Genomic DNA, 20,209 nt, shown 5'->3' with positions numbered 1-20,209 from the left:
GACTGATCCCAGAAGTTTAAGGGAGTCTGTGACATGTCAGCGATGACATCTTCCCGAACAGCCTCCTCTCTTAAGCTATTTTTATACTATTTTTTACTTTTTGGGCGGAGCTTGAGTGACTCCAGTCGTACAGACCCTCATTATGATTGGTGTCCAACTCTCCCGCTTCACTTTTAGAGGTACAGGCTAGAGACATTCAGGGCTCAAGCTCAGCGAGGGATGGCCGCACCTTGAAGGCGGGTAGCTTTTGGGATGGAGGCGTGTTCTGGGATTATAGTGAGATTATGATGGGCAAAGTCCACCCAAAGGACAGTATTCTCTCAAGGAATGACAGCGTCGGCCCCGGGTAGCAAATACGCAGCTTATCGGTTCCGCAGCACCATCCAGTTCCCATCCCAGGGCGGTACCGCAGAGCCTGGCCGCCCCCACCCTCTGTGCCGTGCCGTTTGTCTCTCAGAGTCAGCACATCAAGCTCCCCTGATGTTGCCAACAGCCAAGGTTGCCTGGGGAGCTCCTGGGGAATGGATTCCTTGTGTACCCGCCGCACTCTGCTTTTGTGCCCTTCCTTAGCGGGGGAACACTGCTGCACCGTTAATCCAAGTCTAATTTCCAGGTCGCCTCTAGCTCTGCTTCCACAGCTGCGCAGAGGGGAAGGATCACTGCCCTCAGCCTGCCAGCAGCACTCCTCCCAAGGCAGCCCTGGGTGCTGTTGGCCGCCTTTGCAGCAAGGGCACGTTGCTGCCTCGTGTTCGACTTGGTGTCCCCCAGGTCCTTTTCTGCAAAGCCACTTTCCAGCCAGGCAGCCCCCAGCATATACTGGTGCCTGGGGTTGTTCCTCTCCAGGGGCAGTTGGGGACTATCCAATCAGCTGTGCTTAGTGGAAAGATCCACTTTCCTGCAAGTGCATTGAGGAGATAGTGCTGGGTACCAGGACCGTCGTGTAAGATGAACGCAGCCAGTTTTCTTGTGGTCCTGTTCTGAGCAATGTTTAATCTGTACTGTAAAGGTATCCCGCGTTTCCTGAGCACTCAAATCTGATAGGCGGGTTTCCTCCGGCTACTCTGAAAGGTCAGTGAAGAAGTATTCCCTGTTTAAGCCTTCCTTGGACACTGAGCTGCCTGTGACTTCTTTAGGAGTGCCGCTTCACATGCTGATGGTGAAGCGAGAAGGAATATGGGTTCTTCTCCTAAGTTTGCAGGATTTGGAAACGAGCTTGGACAAGCGAGCGCCTTGGGATTGGTAGGAGGGAGATTCCAGGTGATAGGTTTGATTTTAGTTCAGTATCCTGTGCCCATGATATAAGTAGAGTTGCCTTCCTCATAGTGGAATGGGAATATTTGTTCCGTCTTTTAAAACCCTTTTTCCCCTCTGGGGGGAACCTTCACTTCCAGGGCCCCAAGGGCGAGAACAGCCTTAATGACCCTGCTCAGCCTCTCCTGGGGTCTCCCCCCAGCCTGCCCCCAGCCCAGGAGCTCCACTGAAGCTCAGCCTGAGGCTATAACCTTCTCCCTGAGCAGTGCTGTGGGAGTGTGGGTCTTCATTGCTCCCGGCCCCAGCATGCTGGCTGTTGGTCTGTCTGTCTGTCTTGTCCTTGTAGGCCTGCCTGGCCCCCACGGGACTGTGTCTGACCTTGGCTGTGCTGGCTGGCCGTGATCCTGACTTACCTTCCTGGCTTGGTATGGGCCCTGCCTTGTCCCCGTGGCTTTGCCTGGTGCTCTGGACTTGTAGGCACCTCTGGGGCTGCCCTGCTGCCTTACTGGGGTGCTGAGGTAGGTCCTGCTGGCCCGGAGATCCCCATCCCGTCAGGAGCAGCCTGCTCTTGCTGTGCCTGGACTGGGAAGCAACCTTTCCTTCTGCTTCTAGAGCTGGCTCAAAGCAGGTTAGATCACAGCCCCGGCGTGCCAATATGACGGCAGGAAGGTTTTGGTTTGGTGTGGGTTTTTTTTGTGGGGAAAGGGGTTATTTCATTGTTTGTTCTTGTTTGAAATCAGAATCTCTAGTTGAGCACAAAGACCTACATTGTGGATTATGAAACCTATTGGAAGTATTGGCGTCCCCTTACTTGGATAGGTTATAAATACTGTTTGAGGGAAGTCTGTCATTTTAGGTGTAGAGTTGACCTTTTTTTGTTTAGGTTTTGCCTGTCGATTTTATGGCATTTTCCATTTAGATTATTTTTCTGAATCTGTTTCTGAGCTGAAGAGCGGTCATAGAGGTACAGAAAGGAGCAGCAGGATTTTATGCCACTTTACAGTGAGATTTTAGGTCTAGATTTTAGATTTCGATTTTCGGTTTAGATTTTGTCCTATTTTCCATTTAGATTTTACGTCATTTTAGGTTTTGTTTTTATGTTTACGTTTTATGTCACTTTACAATTTGATTTTAGGGTTAGATTTTACATTCAGATTTCAAGTTCAACTTTTTAAGTCTAGATTTAACATCTAGTATTTATACAACTTTATGTTTAGATTTTAGGTCTGGATGTTAGGCTGAGATTTGAGATTTAGATTCTGTCTCTTTTTATGTTTAGGTTTTATGTCACTGTATGTTTAGGTTTCTGATTCAGATTTTACATTTAACTTTTCTGTAATTTTCAGTTTAAATTACGCATTTACTTTTTTGGCCTAGCTTTCACATGTTTGTTCTATGTCATTTTACTTTTGTTTTTGTGAATCTGTTTCTGAGCCGATGCTCCCGAGCACTGACACAACTCCCGTGTGTCGCCAGGAGCAGGCTGATGCGTTCTTCGGTTCAGCTTGAAAAGACATCCCTTGCAACCTGGTGAGGGACGGTCACAGGGGTCCAGAAAAGAGCAGCGGGGGGTTATGTCATTTCATGTTCGGGTTTACACCTAGGTGTTAGGTTTAGGGTTTCCGTCGGGACGTTGGGGTTTACGTTGGGAAGTTGGGGTTTGGATCGGTTTAGGGTTCGGAGGTTAGGGTTTATGTCGGGATTTTAGGGTTTGGATCGGTTTAGGCTTTGGATGGGGCCGTTTGGCAGGCTTTGGATGGGGCCGTTTGGCAGGCTTTGGATGGGGCCGTTTGGCAGGCTTTGGAGGGGGCCGTTTGGCAGGCTTTGGAGGGGGCCGTTTGGCAGGCTTTGGAGGGGGCCGTTTGGCAGGCTTTGGAGGGGGCCGTTTGGCAGGCTTTGGAGGGGGCCGTTTGGCAGGCTTTGGAGGGGGCCGTTTGGCAGGCTTTGGAGGGGGCCGTTTGGCAGGCTTTGGAGGGGGCCGTTTGGCAGGCTTTGGAGGGGGCCGTTTGGCAGGCTTTGGAGGGGGCCGTTTGGCAGGCTTTGGAGGGGGCCGTTTGGCAGGCTTTGGAGGGGGCCGTTTGGCAGGCTTTGGAGGGGGCCGTTTGGCAGGCTTTGGAGGGGGCCGTTTGGCAGGCTTTGGATGGGGACAGGGTCTACATCTGGATGTGACGGTTTACCTGGCGTTGGGGTCGTAGGTGCGTTGGGGTGTACCTCTGGATGTGACGCTTTACCTGGCTTTGGGGTCGTGGATGGCTTTGGGGTCGTGGATGGCTTTGGGGTGTGCCTCTGGATGTGACGGTTTGCCTGGCGTTGGGGTCGGGGATGGCTTTGGGGTGTGCCTCTGGATGTGACGGTTTGCCTGGCGTTGGGGTCGTCGAGGGCGTTGGGGTGTGCCTCTGGATGTGACGGTTTGCCTGGCGTTGGGGTCGGGGATGGCTTTGGGGTGTGCCTCTGGATGTGACGGTTTGCCTGGCGTTGGGGTCGGGGATGGCTTTGGGGTGTGCCTCTGGATGTGACGGTTTGCCTGGCGTTGGGGTCGGGGATGGCTTTGGGGTGTGCCTCTGGATGTGACGGTTTGCCTGGCGTTGGGGTCGTCGAGGGCGTTGGGGTGTGCCTCTGGATGTGACGGTTTGCCTGGCGTTGGGGTCGGGGATGGCTTTGGGGTGTGCCTCTGGATGTGACGGTTTAGCTGCCTTTGGGGTCGTGGTGGGCTTTGGGGGGGGGATCTGGATGTGACGGTTTAGCTGCCTTTGGGGTCGTGGTGGGCTTTGGGGGGGGGATCTGGATGTGACGGTTTAGCTGCCTTTGGGGTCGTGGTGGGCTTTGGGGTGTGCATCTGGATGTGACGGTTTAGCTGCCTTTGGGGTCGTCGAGGGCTTTGGGGTCGTCGAGGGCTTTGGGGTCGTCGAGGGCTTTGGGGTGTACATTTGGATGTGACGGTTTACCGGGCTTTGGGGTCGTCGAGGGCTTTGGGGTCGTCGAGGGCTTTGGGGTCGTCGAGGGCTTTCGGGTGTACATCTGGATTTGACGGTTTACCGCGCTTTGGGGTCGTCGAGGGCTTTCGGGTGTACATCTGGATTTGACGGTTTACCGGGCTTTGGGGTCGTCGAGGGCTTTGGGGTGTACATCTGGATTTGACGGTTTACCGGGCTTTGGGGTCGTCGAGGGCTTTCGGGTGTACATCTGGATTTGACGGTTTACCGGGCTTTGGGGTCGTCGAGGGCTTTGGGGTCGTCGAGGGCTTTGGGGTCGTCGAGGGCTTTGGGGTCGTCGAGGGCTTTGGGGTCGTCGAGGGCTTTGGGGTATACATTTGGACGTGACGGTTTACCTGGCGTTGGGGTCGTGGAGGGCGTTGGGGTCGTGGAGGGCGTTGGGGTCGTGGAGGGCGTTGGGGTCGTGGAGGGCGTTGGGGTCGTGGAGGGCGTTGGGGTCGTCGAGGGCGTTGGGGTGTACATTTGGATGTGACGGTTTACCGGGCTTTGGGGTCGTCGAGGGCGTTGGGGTCGTCGAGGGCGTTGGGGTCATCGAGGGCTTTCGGGTGTACATCTGGATTTGACGGTTTACCGCGCTTTGGGGTCGTCGAGGTCGTTGGGGTGTACATTTGGATGTGACGGTTTACCGGGCTTTGGGGTCGTCGAGGGCTTTGGGGTCGTCGAGGGCTTTGGGGTATACATTTGGACGTGACGGTTTACCTGGCGTTGGGGTCGTCGAGGGCGTTGGGGTCATCGGGGGCGTTGGGGTCGTCGGGGGCGTTGGGGTGTACATTTGGATGTGACGGTTTACCGGGCTTTGGGGTCGTCGAGGGCTTTGGGGTCGTCGAGGGCTTTTGGGTGTACATCTGGATGTGACGGTTTACCGGGCTTTGGGGTCGTCGAGGGCGTTGGGGTGTACATTTGGATGTGACGGTTTACCGGGCTTTGGGGTCGTCGAGGGCGTTGGGGTGTACATTTGGATGTGACGGTTTACCGGGCTTTGGGGTCGTCGAGGGCGTTGGGGTCGTCGAGGGCGTTGGGGTCGTCGAGGGCGTTGGGGTGTACATTTGGATGTGACGGTTTACCGGGCGTTGGGGTCGTCGAGGGCGTTGGGGTCGTCGAGGGCGTTGGGGTGTACATTTGGATGTGACGGTTTACCGGGCTTTGGGGTCGTCGAGGGCGTTGGGGTCGTCGAGGGCGTTGGGGTCGTCGAGGGCGTTGGGGTCGTCGAGGGCGTTGGGGTCGTCGAGGGCGTTGGGGTCGTCGAGGGCGTTGGGGTCGTCGAGGGCTTTCGGGTGTACATCTGGATTTGACGGTTTACCGGGCTTTGGGGTCATCGAGGGCTTTCGGGTGTACATCTGGATTTGACGGTTTACCGGGCTTTGGGGTCGTCGAGGGCTTTGGGGTCGTCGAGGGCTTTGGGGTATACATTTGGACGTGACGGTTTACCGGGCTTTGGGGTCGTCGAGGGCTTTGGGGTCGGGGATGGCTTTGGGGTGTGCATCTGGATGTGACGGTTTGCCTGGCGTTGGGGTCGTCGAGGGCGTTGGGGTCGTCGAGGGCGTTGGGGTCGTCGAGGGCGTTGGGGTCGTCGAGGGCGTTGGGGTCGTCGAGGGCGTTGGGGTCGTCGAGGGCGTTGGGGTGTGCATCTGGATGTGACGGTTTACCGGGCGTTGGGGTCGTCGAGGGCGTTGGGGTCGTCGAGGGCGTTGGGGTCGTCGAGGGCGTTGGGGTCATCGAGGGCGTTGGGGTGTGCATCTGGATGTGACGGTTTACCGGGCGTTGGGGTCGTCGAGGGCGTTGGGGTGTGCATCTGGATGTGACGGTTTGCCGGGCGTTGGGGTCGTCGAGGGCGTTGGGGTGTGCATCTGGATGTGACGGTTTGCCTGGCGTTGGGGTCGTCGAGGGCGTTGGGGTCGTCGAGGGCGTTGGGGTCGTCGAGGGCGTTGGGGTGTGCACCTGGATGTGACGGTTTACCTGGCGTTGGGGTCGTCGAGGGCGTTGGGGTCGTCGAGGGCGTTGGGGTGTGCACCTGGATGTGACGGTTTACCTGGCGTTGGGGTCGTCGAGGGCGTTGGGGTCGTCGAGGGCGTTGGGGTCGTCGAGGGCGTTGGGGTGTGCATCTGGATGTGACGGTTTGCCTGGCGTTGGGGTCGTCGAGGGCGTTGGGGTGTGCATCTGGATGTGACGGTTTGCCTGGCGTTGGGGTCGTCGAGGGCGTTGGGGTTGTCGAGGGCGTTGGGGTCGTCGAGGGCGTTGGGGTCGTCGAGGGCGTTGGGGTCGTCGAGGGCGTTGGGGTCGTCGAGGGCGTTGGGGTGTGCATCTGGATGTGACGGTTTGCCTGGCGTTGGGGTCGTCGAGGGCGTTGGGGTCGTCGAGGGCGTTGGGGTCGTCGAGGGCGTTGGGGTCGTCGAGGGCGTTGGGGTGTGCATCTGGATTTGACGGTTTGCCTGGCGTTGGGGTCGTCGAGGGCGTTGGGGTCGTCGAGGGCGTTGGGGTCGTCGGGGGCGTTGGGGTGTGCATCTGGATGTGACGGTTTGCCTGGCGTTGGGGTCGTCGAGGGCGTTGGGGTGTGCATCTGGATGTGACGGTTTGCCTGGCGTTGGGGTCGTCGAGGGCGTTGGGGTGTGCATCTGGATGTGACGGTTTGCCTGGCGTTGGGGTCGTCGAGGGCGTTGGGGTGTGCATCTGGATGTGACGGTTTGCCTGGCGTTGGGGTCGTCGAGGGCGTTGGGGTGTGCATCTGGATGTGACGGTTTGCCGGGCGTTGGGGTCGTCGAGGGCGTTGGGGTGTGCATCTGGATGTGACGGTTTGCCGGGCGTTGGGGTCGTCGAGGGCGTTGGGGTCGTCGAGGGCGTTGGGGTGTGCATCTGGATGTGACGGTTTGCCGGGCGTTGGGGTCGTCGAGGGCGTTGGGGTGTGCATCTGGATGTGACGGTTTGCCGGGCGTTGGGGTCGTCGAGGGCGTTGGGGTGTGCATCTGGATGTGACGGTTTGCCGGGCGTTGGGGTCGTCGAGGGCGTTGGGGTGTGCATCTGGATGTGACGGTTTGCCTGGCGTTGGGGTCGTCGAGGGCGTTGGGGTGTGCATCTGGATGTGACGGTTTGCCTGGCGTTGGGGTCGTCGAGGGCGTTGGGGTGTGCATCTGGGTGTGACGGTTTGCCTGGCGTTGGGGTCGTCGAGGGCGTTGGGGTGTGCATCTGGATGTGACGGTTTGCCTGGCGTTGGGGTCGTCGAGGGCGTTGGGGTCGTCGAGGGCGTTGGGGTCGTCGAGGGTGTTGGGGTCGTCGAGGGCGTTGGGGTGTGCATCTGGGTGTGACGGTTTGCCGGGCGTTGGGGTCGTGGAGGGCGTTGGGGTCGTGGATGGCGTTGGGGTCGTCGAGGGCGTTGGGGTGTGCATCTGGGTGTGACGGTTTGCCGGGCGTTGGGGTCGTGGAGGGCGTTGGGGTCGTGGAGGGCGTTGGGGTGTGCATCTGGGTGTGACGGTTTGCCTGGCGTTGGGGTCGTGGAGGGCGTTGGGGTGTGCATCTGGGTGTGACGGTTTGCCTGGCGTTGGGGTCGTGGAAGGCGTTGGGGTGTGCATCTGGGTGTGACGGTTTGCCTGGCGTTGGGGTCGTGGATGGCTTTGGGGTGTACATCTGGGTGTGGCGGTTTGCCTGGCGTTGGGGTCGTAGGTGGCTTTGGGGTGTACATCTGGGTGTGGCGGTTTGCCTGGCTTTTGGGTCGTAGAGGGCTTTGGGGTGTACATCTGGATGTGAAGGTTTACCTGGCTTTACGGTCTACATCTGCATGTTACTATTTACCTCGCTTTAGGGCCTTCCCTCGCTTTGGGGTCTACATCTTGATGTTAGGGTCTACATTGGTTTAAGGTTTCCATATGGATGTTAGGGGTTTGCCTCGGTTTAGGGGTTCCACCTGGGTGTTACGGTTTACATCGGTTTAGGGGTTTACATCGGTTTAGGGGTTTACATCGGTTTAGGATTTACACCTGGATGTTACGGATTACATCGGTTTAGGTTTCCACATCGGTTTAGGGTTTAGATCTGGATGTTAGGGTTTCACACTGGTTTAGGGTTTACATCTGGATGTTGGGGTTCACCTCGGTTTCGGGGTTCACCTCGGTTTCGGGGTTCACATCTGGATGTTACGGTTCACACCGGTTTAGGGTTTCACACCGGTTTAGGGTTTCACACCGGTTTAGGGTTTCACACCGGTTTAGGGTTTCACATCTGGATGTTGCGGTTCGCGTCGCTTTAGGGGTTCGCGTCGCTTTAGGGTTTACACCTGGATGTTGCGGTTCGCGTCGCCTTAGGGGTTCGCGTCGGTTTAGGGTTTACACCTGGATGTTGCGGTTCGCGTCGCCTTAGGGGTTTACGTCGCCTTAGGAGTTACATCTTGATGTTACGGTTCACATCGGTTTAGGGGTTCACATCGGTTTAGGGTTTATAGCTGCATTTTAGGGTTTACATTCGTTTAGGCTTTACATCGGCTTAGGCTTTACGTTTAGATGTTAGAATTTACGTCCAGATGTTATTGTCTACCTTACTTTAGGCTCTACGTTGCTTTAGGCTTTTTATCTAGATGTTGGGGTTTGCATCCCCTTAGGTTTTTCATTGCCTTGGATTTTAGATCTAGATTATAGGTTTCATGTCATTTTTCTGTATATGTTGCCAATCCGATGCTCCTGAGCACTGGCACAACGCCCGTGTGTCACCAGGAGCAGGCTGATGCACTCTTCAGTTCAGCTTGAAAAGACATCCCTTGCAGCCTGGTGGTCCAGAAAGGAGCAGCGGGGGGTTATGTCATTTCACGTTTGGGTTCTGTTTAGAGTTTAGGTTTGGATTTTAACTTCCTATTTCAGGGTGAGCTTTTCGGTTCATGTTCTAGCCCACGTTGAGGGTTTGGGTTTGCACCTGAGCTGCCTGTTTCAGAGTGAGATTTTTGGTTTCGCTTTTAGTTTCAAATTTAGAGTTTGGGTTTGCATCAGACCTTCCTGTTTCAGGTGATGTGCGGAAAACGCACTCCCCAGTCTGTGAGACTGTAAAGTAGGTATGTGTATTCAGCGCTGGGCAGCACGGGGAGCAGCCCCACCAAAATCGTGCGCGCCCCAACGTGGCAACTTGTCTCTGATTTAAACGGTCAGATGCTACATATACCCAAGGTTTCCCAATACACCTATACATAGGCATAACCTGTCCCTGCTTTGTATTAAAATTAGTTCCAAAAGGTCGTTTCCATAAACTCCTCCTAACTGCGTTTGCGCAGTGCCTCCTTGTGGTGGTCGTCGGGGGGGGGGGGGGGGGTGGGGGGCAGGTAGGGGGGTCGTGGAGATGAAGGCTGATGGCTCCTCTTTGCCATCGCTACTAACCCCTTGAAGGCTGATGGCTCCTCTTCGTCACCGCTAGTAACCCCTTGTTCTTGCGCAGACTCAGTTGCTCCTTGGCTCTTGCTCAAACCGTAGGGTTGGTTTCAGTCGGTTCTTGAGGCATCCCCCAGGTTCTTATCAGGAACTATCCTTGTGTGGAGCCATAAATCTTCGTGATTCTGTGAGTTTATCAGGAATTGTCTTTTGTAAGGGGCCACAACATTCCTTGCTTCAACTAGTTTGTACAATAGTCAGCAAAATATTAAGCGGTATCCATTAGCCTGATTCTTTGGGTTACACAGTATTCTAGATCATCATTAAGCAATAATATTTTCACCAAGATTTCCTTAGCCCCTTCCCTTACAGGAGGAGTTTTTTGGTTCGTGTTTTAGCTTCAAATTTAGAGTTTGGGTTTGCATCTGACCTGCCTGTTTCAGGGTCAGCTTTTTGCTTTGGCTTTTAGCTTCATATTTAAAGTTCAGGTTTGTGTCTGATCTGCCTGTTTCAGGGTGAGCTTTTTGTTTCAGGCTTTAGCTCACCTTTAGACTTGGGGTTTGCATCTGAGATGCCAGTTTCAGGGTGAGCTTTTTAGTTCTGGTTTTTATTTCACTTTTAGAGTTTGGGTTTGCATCTGACCTACCTGTCTCAGTGACCTTTCTGGTTTGGGCTTTAGCTCACCTTTAGGCTTGGGGTTTGCATCTGAGCTGCCCGTTTCAGGGTGAGCTTTTTGGTTCGGCTTTTATCTCAGAAGAAGCAAACAGGTTTGGGTTCAGCCTGATGCTGAGTCAGCTGAGTGCACCGCAGCTGGCAGGGTGGCAGTAGGCCTGTGTCCCTGGTTTACAGGCTGAAAATTCCCAGCTTCCTTAACCTCAACTGTTGATTACGGCTCCTCGAGAAGCCTCAGGTCAACTGTGAGGAAGGGAACTGGATTTCTTATCTCTGATCAAATTCACATTCAGCCATTCCTGCCCTTGCCCAGATTATTTGAGATGCTCTTTTTCTTCATACATGCCTCATCTGCTGCGGGAGTTGAGATCAGCACTTGGAGCTTCAAGGCATCTTCAGGTGTCTGAGTCAACCCGCAGGAGGTTAAAATCAGGCACCTGGAGTTGGTCCCGTCTGTGTTTACTCCTGGAGTCTTGGGCAGAGGCTGTTGCCCCTGAGCTGGGAACAGTGAACAGCTTGTGATGGACTGCCTGAAGTTCCCCAGTTCCCAGATGGTTTTATGAAGGTGAATCATCCCCAGCAGGGACAGGATCCCTCTGCTGTTGTGTGTGGAATCACAGAGTGCAGTGAGAGCTCTCAGCTGCATCCAGACAGGACAGCTGATAAGCAAGACCTGTGTTTGCAGGTCAGGTTTTTAGCTGATGGCACACAGTAAGTGTTGGGTTTAATAGTCACATTTAGACCCCATCCAGGGAGTTCTGCGAAGCCTGGAAACCAAAGGATGCTCTTTCACATTTTTCTGAATGCTTGTTTTAATAGTGCAAGGCACGCAGCAGCTTCCGTTCCTGACAGGAGTTGAAATACCTAAACGTACTCTAAGGGCATTAAAGGATCGTTGATCATAGAGTTAACACCAGTCTGAATGTAGATATGATTGTTGTTTTCCATGTGTGGAGCAAATGCATCCCCTGTTGTTCACGTTCTTTCCAGCCGATGCAGAACTCACAGGAATGAACCATTTTCCAGCCAAGAGTGGCCTGGATATTTCTGTGACAGTGTTTGTTTTCTCTCACTGGGATTTCCTTCCACCAGGCATAGGCCTGGGGCCTGAGGGACAAATACTGGTGCGATAAATATCCTTTGAAATGCTGGTTAGACCTCCCCAGTTCCAGTTTTAAGAAAACCCAACAAACCAAATCCCAGGCATTTCTGTTTGCTTTTGCATTTATTAACCACCCTGCATCAATTTTCTTCAAAACTGTAGCCATTTTCCAAATGCTGCGAATCTTTTACAGTCTCCGGCTTCTAAATCATCCATATGTTGTTCTGTCATGTATCTGGGTGCCCCGGATGACTTTAGGGTCTCATTTTCACAGACTGCAGCTGTATGCCAGATCCCTTCTTGTTTCTGGGTACGTTAAAGAAATCCATGAGCTTGTTGCCCCTTTGCAGCTACTGCAAACACTTCTTTCCTTTGTACTGTCCTTGTTTTTCTCTGCCAGCTGGATCACAGGAAAGCAAAAGAGACACGGCAAGAAGGTGCTTCAGCTTCCCCTAGATCTTTTTCTGTGGTCGTAGAACTGTTTAAAAGGTGCAGTACCCAGCTACAGATGACTCTGCTGATTGGAGTTCTGTGAAGAAAGGAGCAGCTGAAAGAGCTCCCTTTGTCCTGGCACTCCTGTTTCACAGCCAGGTGAATGGAGCCGGAATAAAATTCCCAAGGCTGACATGGGTGCTGTGTTCCTTTACCGCAGGAGAAGGGACGTCCCTGGGGCAGCACCATTTAACCGCAGTGAGGACAGGCCCTCCGGCTCACCGCTGTGCCTGGTGCCTGAGGGCAGCTGCAGAGGGACGGGACAGGACTGATTTTGTGACACTTCTGTTGTGGGAAAAGTAGAGAAACTTCATTTTATTGTTTTTCCTCTAGGATAGTTCATTTGCCTTTTTAGGCCTGGAATTTTTCCTCTGTGTTTAAGAGGATAAGAGCAAAGTCCCTTTGGCCACCGTCTCTTTAAACGCCAGTAGCGCAGAGCTGTTCTTGTCATGGCAGACGTTTTTATGGAAGACTCCTAGGCCTATTTCTGTTATTATTGCTGTATATTTGAGACATAGACTGGAAGTTTAGGTGCAAACGGTTCAAAACGTTTGTCTTGCGTTTCTAAAGAACGTCTTGCAGAAGCAGAATGAACTCATCTGTCCAGCTTCTCAGCATGTGAGACCTTGGTTCCAAGTGAACTGCCCTGGATAATGCTCGCTCCATGTTTTGCAAAATTCTGTTCTAATTCCTTGGCCTGAGGTCTGTCAGGAAGACTTGCTGATCTGGAATTTGGAGACTGCTGAAAGACAGAGTTGCGGTGGCTCCTGTCTGCCCAGTGATGCTTTTTCTTCGTAGTATATTTGTGTTCGCAGCTTGCACGTCTGTGTAGAAAATGAGATTCCAAATGTTTCTGTTTATCCAAGGAATAAGCTGATGGATCTACTTTTTTTTTCATCTGGTTACCATTTTTATCTAGAACAGGGCAAAAATCTGGACTAGGTTTGTTTTAAGGAAGCTGTACTTTAGGGAGCAGTGAGCACTGCAGGGATGCATTTTATGTAATCATCCTTTGAAATAATACAGCTGGCCCGAATTCACTCTTTAAAATAGCCAGTAAAGTTGGTGTCGATGCATGGAGAAACAAAATGTGCTTTTGCTGATGGAGTTCATAGTGAGTCAGCCACTGCAATCAGCTGTTAAGGCAAGTTCATGTTGATGTTGGAGTAGCTGTGGCTGCATCAGGTTTTTTTTTGTAGGTATAGAAAAATCATCTCTAACCCTCTGCCAGGGAAGAAACTGGCACCGAAGACTGGACCTTAAAAAATGGTCTCTCTGTGAGCAGTTCTGGGTAAGAAAGAAACAGGTGGAGTCTCGTGTTTCTGTTCTCTCTAGGTGACGTATCTGATAGCAACCAACGGGACACCAGAGCTGCAGAACCCCGAGCAACTGTGCACTGAGTTTCGGGCCTTTTTGAGCTGCTGCCTGGAGGTGGACGTGGGCAGGCGAGGGTCTGCCCAGGACCTTCTGCCGGTAAAACGCGAAGCGGCTGCAGGTGAAAGAGCTGCGCTTTGTCCTGGTTTTGTCATCAGCTGAACTCGAAGGCATCAGATGGAGCCCCCTCATACAGCCTGGTCTGTACTTGCAGGCCGGTAACGGGCTTTGGTACCGAATGGAAGAGGCCTCAACAGCCCTTCCTGACACCAAACCGGTGCTCAGTCAAGGCGCTTACGTGCTGTTTTGTATCAGGTGATAACAACTACCGGTCGCTGGGCAGGGCGGGACCTGCACCTCTGAGCACACTGACGTATCTGGTGCCCACGTGGAGCGGACAGCAGAAGTGACCCTGGACTGCTCTTCCGGACCCACCTGGGTATAGCCCGCGGGCATCTGGAGAACCAGCGTGCCTGTGAGGTCAGACATAGTGCATTTGGCTCCCGAGGAAAGGCACAAAAGATTTCAGCCACGTATTTCAGCCATTAACTTTGAAGTGCACTGCAGTTAGACAGGTCGCTGTCCTCGAAGGCTCACCATCCGCTCCAGCCTTGCAGACTCTTTCACCAGTGGGTTCCTGAAGCCACACTTGAGAAGACAGGCCTTGTTTTCCTTCATTTCTTAACCCAGAAAGCAAACAGGGTATATAACTCTCCCTCTCATCTCAAAGACAGAGAAAGGTGTTTTGAAATGTATTCACACAAGAGCTGTATCCTAGAGGCACGACAGGTGAGGTACTAGAGACACGACACCTCCCAAAACAGGTCCATCCACCCTTCTCCACTTCGGCTTCTTCCCCGCGCACGGAGAACGAGGAAACGCAAGAGTGTGCAGACTCGGTAACTCAATGGCACCGGGTGTACGCTGGAGGGGCTTGGTGGAGCGTGGGGCCTGGCAGGTCTCTGAGGTGACAGAGCCCTGCCCTGCTGTGCTGTGCCACGCCAGCTGTGGGCAACACTCTGGCAGCGGTGGCGGCAGCAGCAGCAGCCGGTAGCAGCATGGTGCGAGCGTGTGGGGCCCGGGTCCTTACCCGCCTCCTTCTCCTCCTCCTGGTGGTCCTGCAAGCCCGCAGGCTGCTCCAAGACGAGCACAGGGAGCAGGTAGGCAGGCAGAGGGCCAGCACCCAGCCCCGAGGAGTGCAGTGTGGCATCCAGTGCACCTCAGTGGGGCGGCGGCGGGGCCAAAGCTAAGGCTGGGTCTGGGAGAGCAGCTGGGCCGGGCCGGGCAAGCCAGGCAGGCACCGCAGTGCGGGCAGAGGGGGCAGACACCCTGCGGGGAGCTGTAGAGGGGCTGTGGCTGCTTTGGGGGCATTTTCTGGTGGGAGCGGCCGTGCAGGGTAAGAAACCCAGCACTAAGTCCCTGTGGGGACACCCAGCCCCGTGCCACAGTGCCCTGCCCCAGGGCAGCCTGCCCCCGCTGTGTGCCAGGGCGGGTGAGCACGTGGCACCGCGGGAGCCAGACAACAGCCCACGGCAGCGTTTCTCCCCGGGCTGGCTGCAGTCCTGCCCAGGGCCATGGCTCTGCCACTCCCTGGCTGGATCCCAGCTGTCAGCCTCGTGGCCACCCCAGAGGGGCACGCTCAGGAGAGGTCTGCTCGGGAAAACAGGAGCATTTCTGCTCCAGTCCTGCAGTCCTGCTCCCCTCGGATGAACCACAGGTCCCCAGCCTGCAGGAACAGGCAGGGGTAGCGCTGCTGCCGCCTGGAACAGCCTATTGTCGCTTTTTCCTCCAGTTCCCAGGGGTGGGCTTCCTCTGTGTGCATGGAAACTTCTCTGAGCTCTGCTGGATTGCAGGCGATGGCCTTGGCCTGGCTTATCAAGCTTCTCAGCTAGAGCCTGATTAGGAGCCTTGGGAGTTCCAGGGAGCTGACAGCTCCACACCACTGCAGGCAGCCGGTAACTATCTGCAAGAGGCACCTGAGCAGAAGGCGAGAGGAGCGCTCTGGAGCAGTCCTGTGTCTGAGCTGCGTTCGCTGGCATTCAGACCTGAAGCAGCACATTGAAACGTTTCACAGGAGCTGCTCTGTCCTGTGTTCATTCACGGACACGGTTGCAGGCGAGGGCTGTCCAGCTTCCCGGCTGGGTTCCAGGGCTGAGCTGCAGAGAGGTCGCGCGGGTGCGTCATGGCCTTGTCCTTAAACCTTCGGGAGCTGCCAGCTCCAAGCCCAAAGTCAGCTAGGTGCCTCTGCGGGGGTGAGAACGCAGCCCTGCGCGCCTGTGCTGTGTCATGATGTGGCCCCTTTCTGTGTTCTGCTGTTCAGTTATGGCCCCGTGGGTCAGAACACATGACGGTAACTTCTTGTGGGTGTTTGGTTGCAGATGCGGCCACCGGGAGGGCTTTTCCAACTCCTCAGCTGGATCCCAGGCTGATTCCTAGCTGGCATCCCAGGGGTGAGTAGTCCAGCTTTGCTGACTTTACAGGGTAAGAACGCATTTTCAGTATTTTAGTCGTGTGACATTTACCTTCATACTTTCTGTTAATGTTGTCAAAGAGGGAAGTAGAAAGCTAGAATAGGGAGCTATTCCCAAAAAACCTCCCAAGTTCCAAAGGAAATCCCGATAGCTTCGGAGAAAGCAGCACCCGGTCAGTGTATTTCCCTCTGGTAACCGTCCGACTTTGGAAGCTGAGGTTCAGATCCATGCGTGGACGTGCTGTAGCCTGCACAGCAGGAAGGGGTCAGTCAGAGCCTCGCTGCAGCGACGCTCAATTTCATGCCTTGCGTGAGCTGGTGAGCCACAGAGATGGCCCAGCACAGCGTCTGCTACCAGTTGTGGTTCCAGCTGAGTCCCAGGGGCAGCTGCTGCGCCAGTTGCACTGGTCAGAGGTGCTTTGTGCAGATGCTGGTATCCAGATGTCGGGAACCAGATGGTTTGGCCATCACAATGATGTCATCGATGTATTGCAGGTGTTGTGGAGCTTCACCTGTTCCAGTGTAGTCTGAATCCGTCCATGGCAAATGGTTGGACTGTGTTTCCACCCCTGGGGCAGTCGATTCCAGGGGTACTGGACACCCCTCCAAGTGAAAGCAGACGGTGCCCTGAACTCTGCTGCCAAAGGGATTGAGAAAAACGCATGAGCAATACCAGTTGTGGCGTACCCCTTGGCTGCCTTTGACGCCAGTTGGGATTGAAGTTCTAGCGTGGCTGGCACGGCAGCACTCAGGGGTGGCGTGACTTCATTCAGGCCACCATAGTCTACTGTTAGTCTCCACTCTCCATTAGATTTTCACACTGGCCACATGGGGCTGTTAAAGGGTGAGCGAGTTGTGCCGATCACCCCTTGACTCTCCAGTTGCTGAATCAGCTCATGGGTGGGAATCGGAGAGTCTCGGTCGGTGCAATATTGCCGCCAATGTACCATTGTGGTAGCAATTGGCACTCGTTACTCTTCAGCCTTCAGCAGCCCCACCACAGAAGGGTCCTCCGAGAGACCGAGCAAGGTGGACAACTATTCAACTTCCTCCATCTCCAAGGCAGCTATACCAAAGGCCCATGGGTACCCTCTTGGGTTCTTGAAATACCCCCTCCTGAGGTAGTCTGTGCCAAGGATGCGCGGAGCCTTTGGGCCAGTCACAATGGGGTGTTTATGCCAGTCATTCCCAGTTAGACTCAGGTCAGCTTCCAGTACAGTTAGCTGTTGGGATGCGCCTGTCACTCCAGAAAGACGAAAGGGTTCTGCCCCTCTATAGCTCGATGGCATTAGGGTACAGTGTGCACCAGCGTCTCCTGGAGCCTTAGACTCCTGTGGGTCTGACGTGCCAGGCCATCGGGCCCACGCAGTCCAGTAAAGCCGGTTGTCCCTTTCCTCCCCCTGGCTGGAGGCAGGGCCCCTCTAATCCTCATCAGAGTCGCTCCTTGTGAAAATTACTCAGAAGGTCCAGAGACCTTCTCTTCCCTTTGAGGGCACTGAGCAGTGCTGAGAAGGGCTCGGTAGGCGTGGGCCGGGCCCCAGCATATTGCAGTGATTTGTGTCTCTGGAATTGCCAGGGTGACAGCATACCTTTTCCAAGTATTTTACTAGTTTTTCAGGATTCTGTATTTGTTCAGGGGTGAAATTCCAAAACAGTGGGGATAACCACTGTCCCAGGCACTTGCCCGTACTCTCCCACACACCCTGCCACTCATAATTATCCATCCTCAGGGCAGATCTCTGGGTGGTGTTCTTAGCAAAAGTTTGTTTAACCATGAACAATACCCTGGGACACATTCAGGAGATACAGCAAGAACATGCTGGCTTGGGCATCCCAGGGATATTTGGAATTCTCAAAAGCTGCTATAATGAGCCTGAATGTGGAAGGAGAGGTGGAAGAGTGGGAGAAAGTGACCTCCTTTGTCCCTTCTGTGGGCTGGGTGCGATGAGTAACAAATGCCGTGAGAAGGTGCCTGGGGGCTGGGCATGACAGCAATGCCACATACAAATACCAGCTTAACCTCGTGACCAGTGATGCAGTGGCCAGGGATGCAATCAGACCCTAAGTCGACATCAGCCGGTGCAGCAAGATGCTAGTCCTGATCCCCCTCCCAGAGGTCCCGACCATCAGCGCAGGGAGCACACAGTGCCTGTACGAGTTGACACGGCACCGCTGCGTGAGCAGCCGAACCAGCGTGACCAGCGGTGATTTAACTGCTGTCACAGAGGGGTGTGACAGACCTTTCAACGTGCTCTGGCCAGATCTGCCGTTATCTCAACCCCTCTTGCCCCATGTCGGGCACCAAAAAGGACGCGTGGTTTGGGCCCGGCTGGGAGCAGGCACCACGCGGCCGCTCACTCACCCCTCGCCCTGTGGCGGGGTGGGGAGGAGAATGGGGAGAAAAGAGTGAAACCCTGCGGGTTGAGATAAGAACAGTTTTAATGGAACAGCACAAAGAGAGAAGAAACAACGGTAACAACAACAATACTAATGAGATAATACATACAGCGAGTGACGTGGAATGCAACCTATGTCCCTGAAGAGGAAGGAAAAGACTGAAAATGTAGCTGAAGGTACACTTGGACGAAAATTATCAAAGATCACAGAGCACTGCACATCTATACATTCATAGCAAGTTTATGTAATCTGTGTGTAAAACTTGGTGCCATGATATAGTTTTTATGTTGTGTTCTTGAGATGAAACAGCAAGAGCAACTAGGATTATTTTTTACCTTTAAAAAAACAGCTTTGTTCTAGCACTCTTGTAAGTCTGTTTTTAAATACGTCTTTGTGGACTTGTAATCATACTTAGAGTATCTTTATTTCCTTAATTTAAATGCAGTGCCTCCCATTTTGAGACAACATGGGACTGGAGAGGGGTTGTTGAGAAGGCAGCCTCTCTGTGAGAGTCCCTGCTTGCACAGGGCCAATTCCAGCCACTGAAAAAACCCCACATAACACAGGCATCCAAGAGCAGTGGTTGCTTACTGATGTGTCCCTCTTTTTAATGAAGCTGGACAAGGAGGCTTTTTCAGCTTTGTGGGTTTTTGTCCCCATGCATGCGACTTAGGTTTTTAAACATTCCTCTGCACTTAGGAGTTTTGTCAACTTTTGCTCTGAAGGAAAGTAGAAACCTCTGGATTCCAAGAATTTGCAACATGCTAATGGAATAATCATACTGTGTAACTTTCCGTGTCTGTGTGCCTGAGATGAACATAGAATATAATTTGGAGGTATGAAAGGCTGCTTTCCCGAAGTACCATGCAGCGAGCTAGAAAGCTGTCTGACCTGACAGTGTGGTGGAGGTGATTCTCTTTCCATTCCCAGGGGGGCTTTTCAGCCTTCCAAGTGTATTCCATGGCCTGAGGAGGATCGTTAAGAGGATCAGCGTTGGGGACCCATTTCCTCAGTCATCTGCAGGGCACCTGAAGAAATGACTCATCCAACAGTGCTTTAACGTTCTTGGCCCTAACCTGTAACTGCGGGGTGCCAAATGTTCGCTTTTGCAATACATAGTTACACTTTGTGAAGAGAGGGTTTCCTTTTCCCCAGTTGATTCAACCTCAGATTGAACACACACTCCCTTTGAAAATCCAGTTCCTCCGATCTCCTTTTTTGCTGTTTAAATTTCCGTGTTTCCTTTCAGATCCTAAGAAAGAGCAAATCCCACTTGCAGGTTGGTGGGGTTTATTTATGGGTTTCCTGTGTGTGTATGTTTGGGGTTATTTGTTTGGTTGGCTTTTTGTTTGGGTGGTTGTTGTTGTTGTCATTTACTGTCTCTGTCTTACCTAGAGCAGTTTGCCTGTCTTCAGTATTCCGTGCAGCCCTGTAAGATGCAGGGGTTTTGTTTGTTTGCTTTCCTCTAGCAAACCATGTGGCTTCCACGGTACCAAAGAAAACCAAATTGGAGTGGCTTGAGTTTGTTCTTGGTGAGAACCCCTTTAATAAACTCCAGTGATCAACTTCTCTTTATGGTATGAATCCAACCTTCTTACATGATTTTTGTCTGTCCCACCTTATCTTGCAAGCAGGAATCATCAGGATTCAAATATTTCATTGGTCAAAAAGGGGGGGGGGGGGGGTGGCGAAGTTACGGCGTTAATCCCACTCAATCTGCATATTGCGGTCACTAGAGGTCAGACATACTTCACTGGATATAGTAGTAACTGCAAGCTAGTAATTAGAGCTGAAGAAGCAGAAATAGTTGCTAAGTGAAAACAAACATTTTTGCTTTTTTTAAATAAAGCAAATAGAAACATTACCATTTTCATTTTACTTAAAGATGCTTCATTGTGGATGTCATTGTTGCTGTGTTTTCTGAATTGCTTCACTGCTCTGAAATTTGCTTGCTCTCGTTTATTTGAAATAACATTGACAGGATTGGTGGGCAAGCTTGATTCCCTTCCGTCTCCCACTTTGTATGCACATTGCCTCATAGAAACCGTGTGTTTGCATATGTTCTGTGCTCAAAGTCTACTGAGTCCACTGTATTTTCCATTCAGTGAACTAACAAAAG

Source organism: Leptosomus discolor, unplaced genomic scaffold (assembly GCF_034619465.1).
Source record: "Leptosomus discolor isolate bLepDis1 unplaced genomic scaffold, bLepDis1.hap2 HAP2_SCAFFOLD_49, whole genome shotgun sequence".
Classification (NCBI taxonomy): Eukaryota; Metazoa; Chordata; class Aves; order Leptosomiformes; family Leptosomidae; genus Leptosomus; species Leptosomus discolor.
This window is presented reverse-complemented; position numbering follows the sequence as displayed.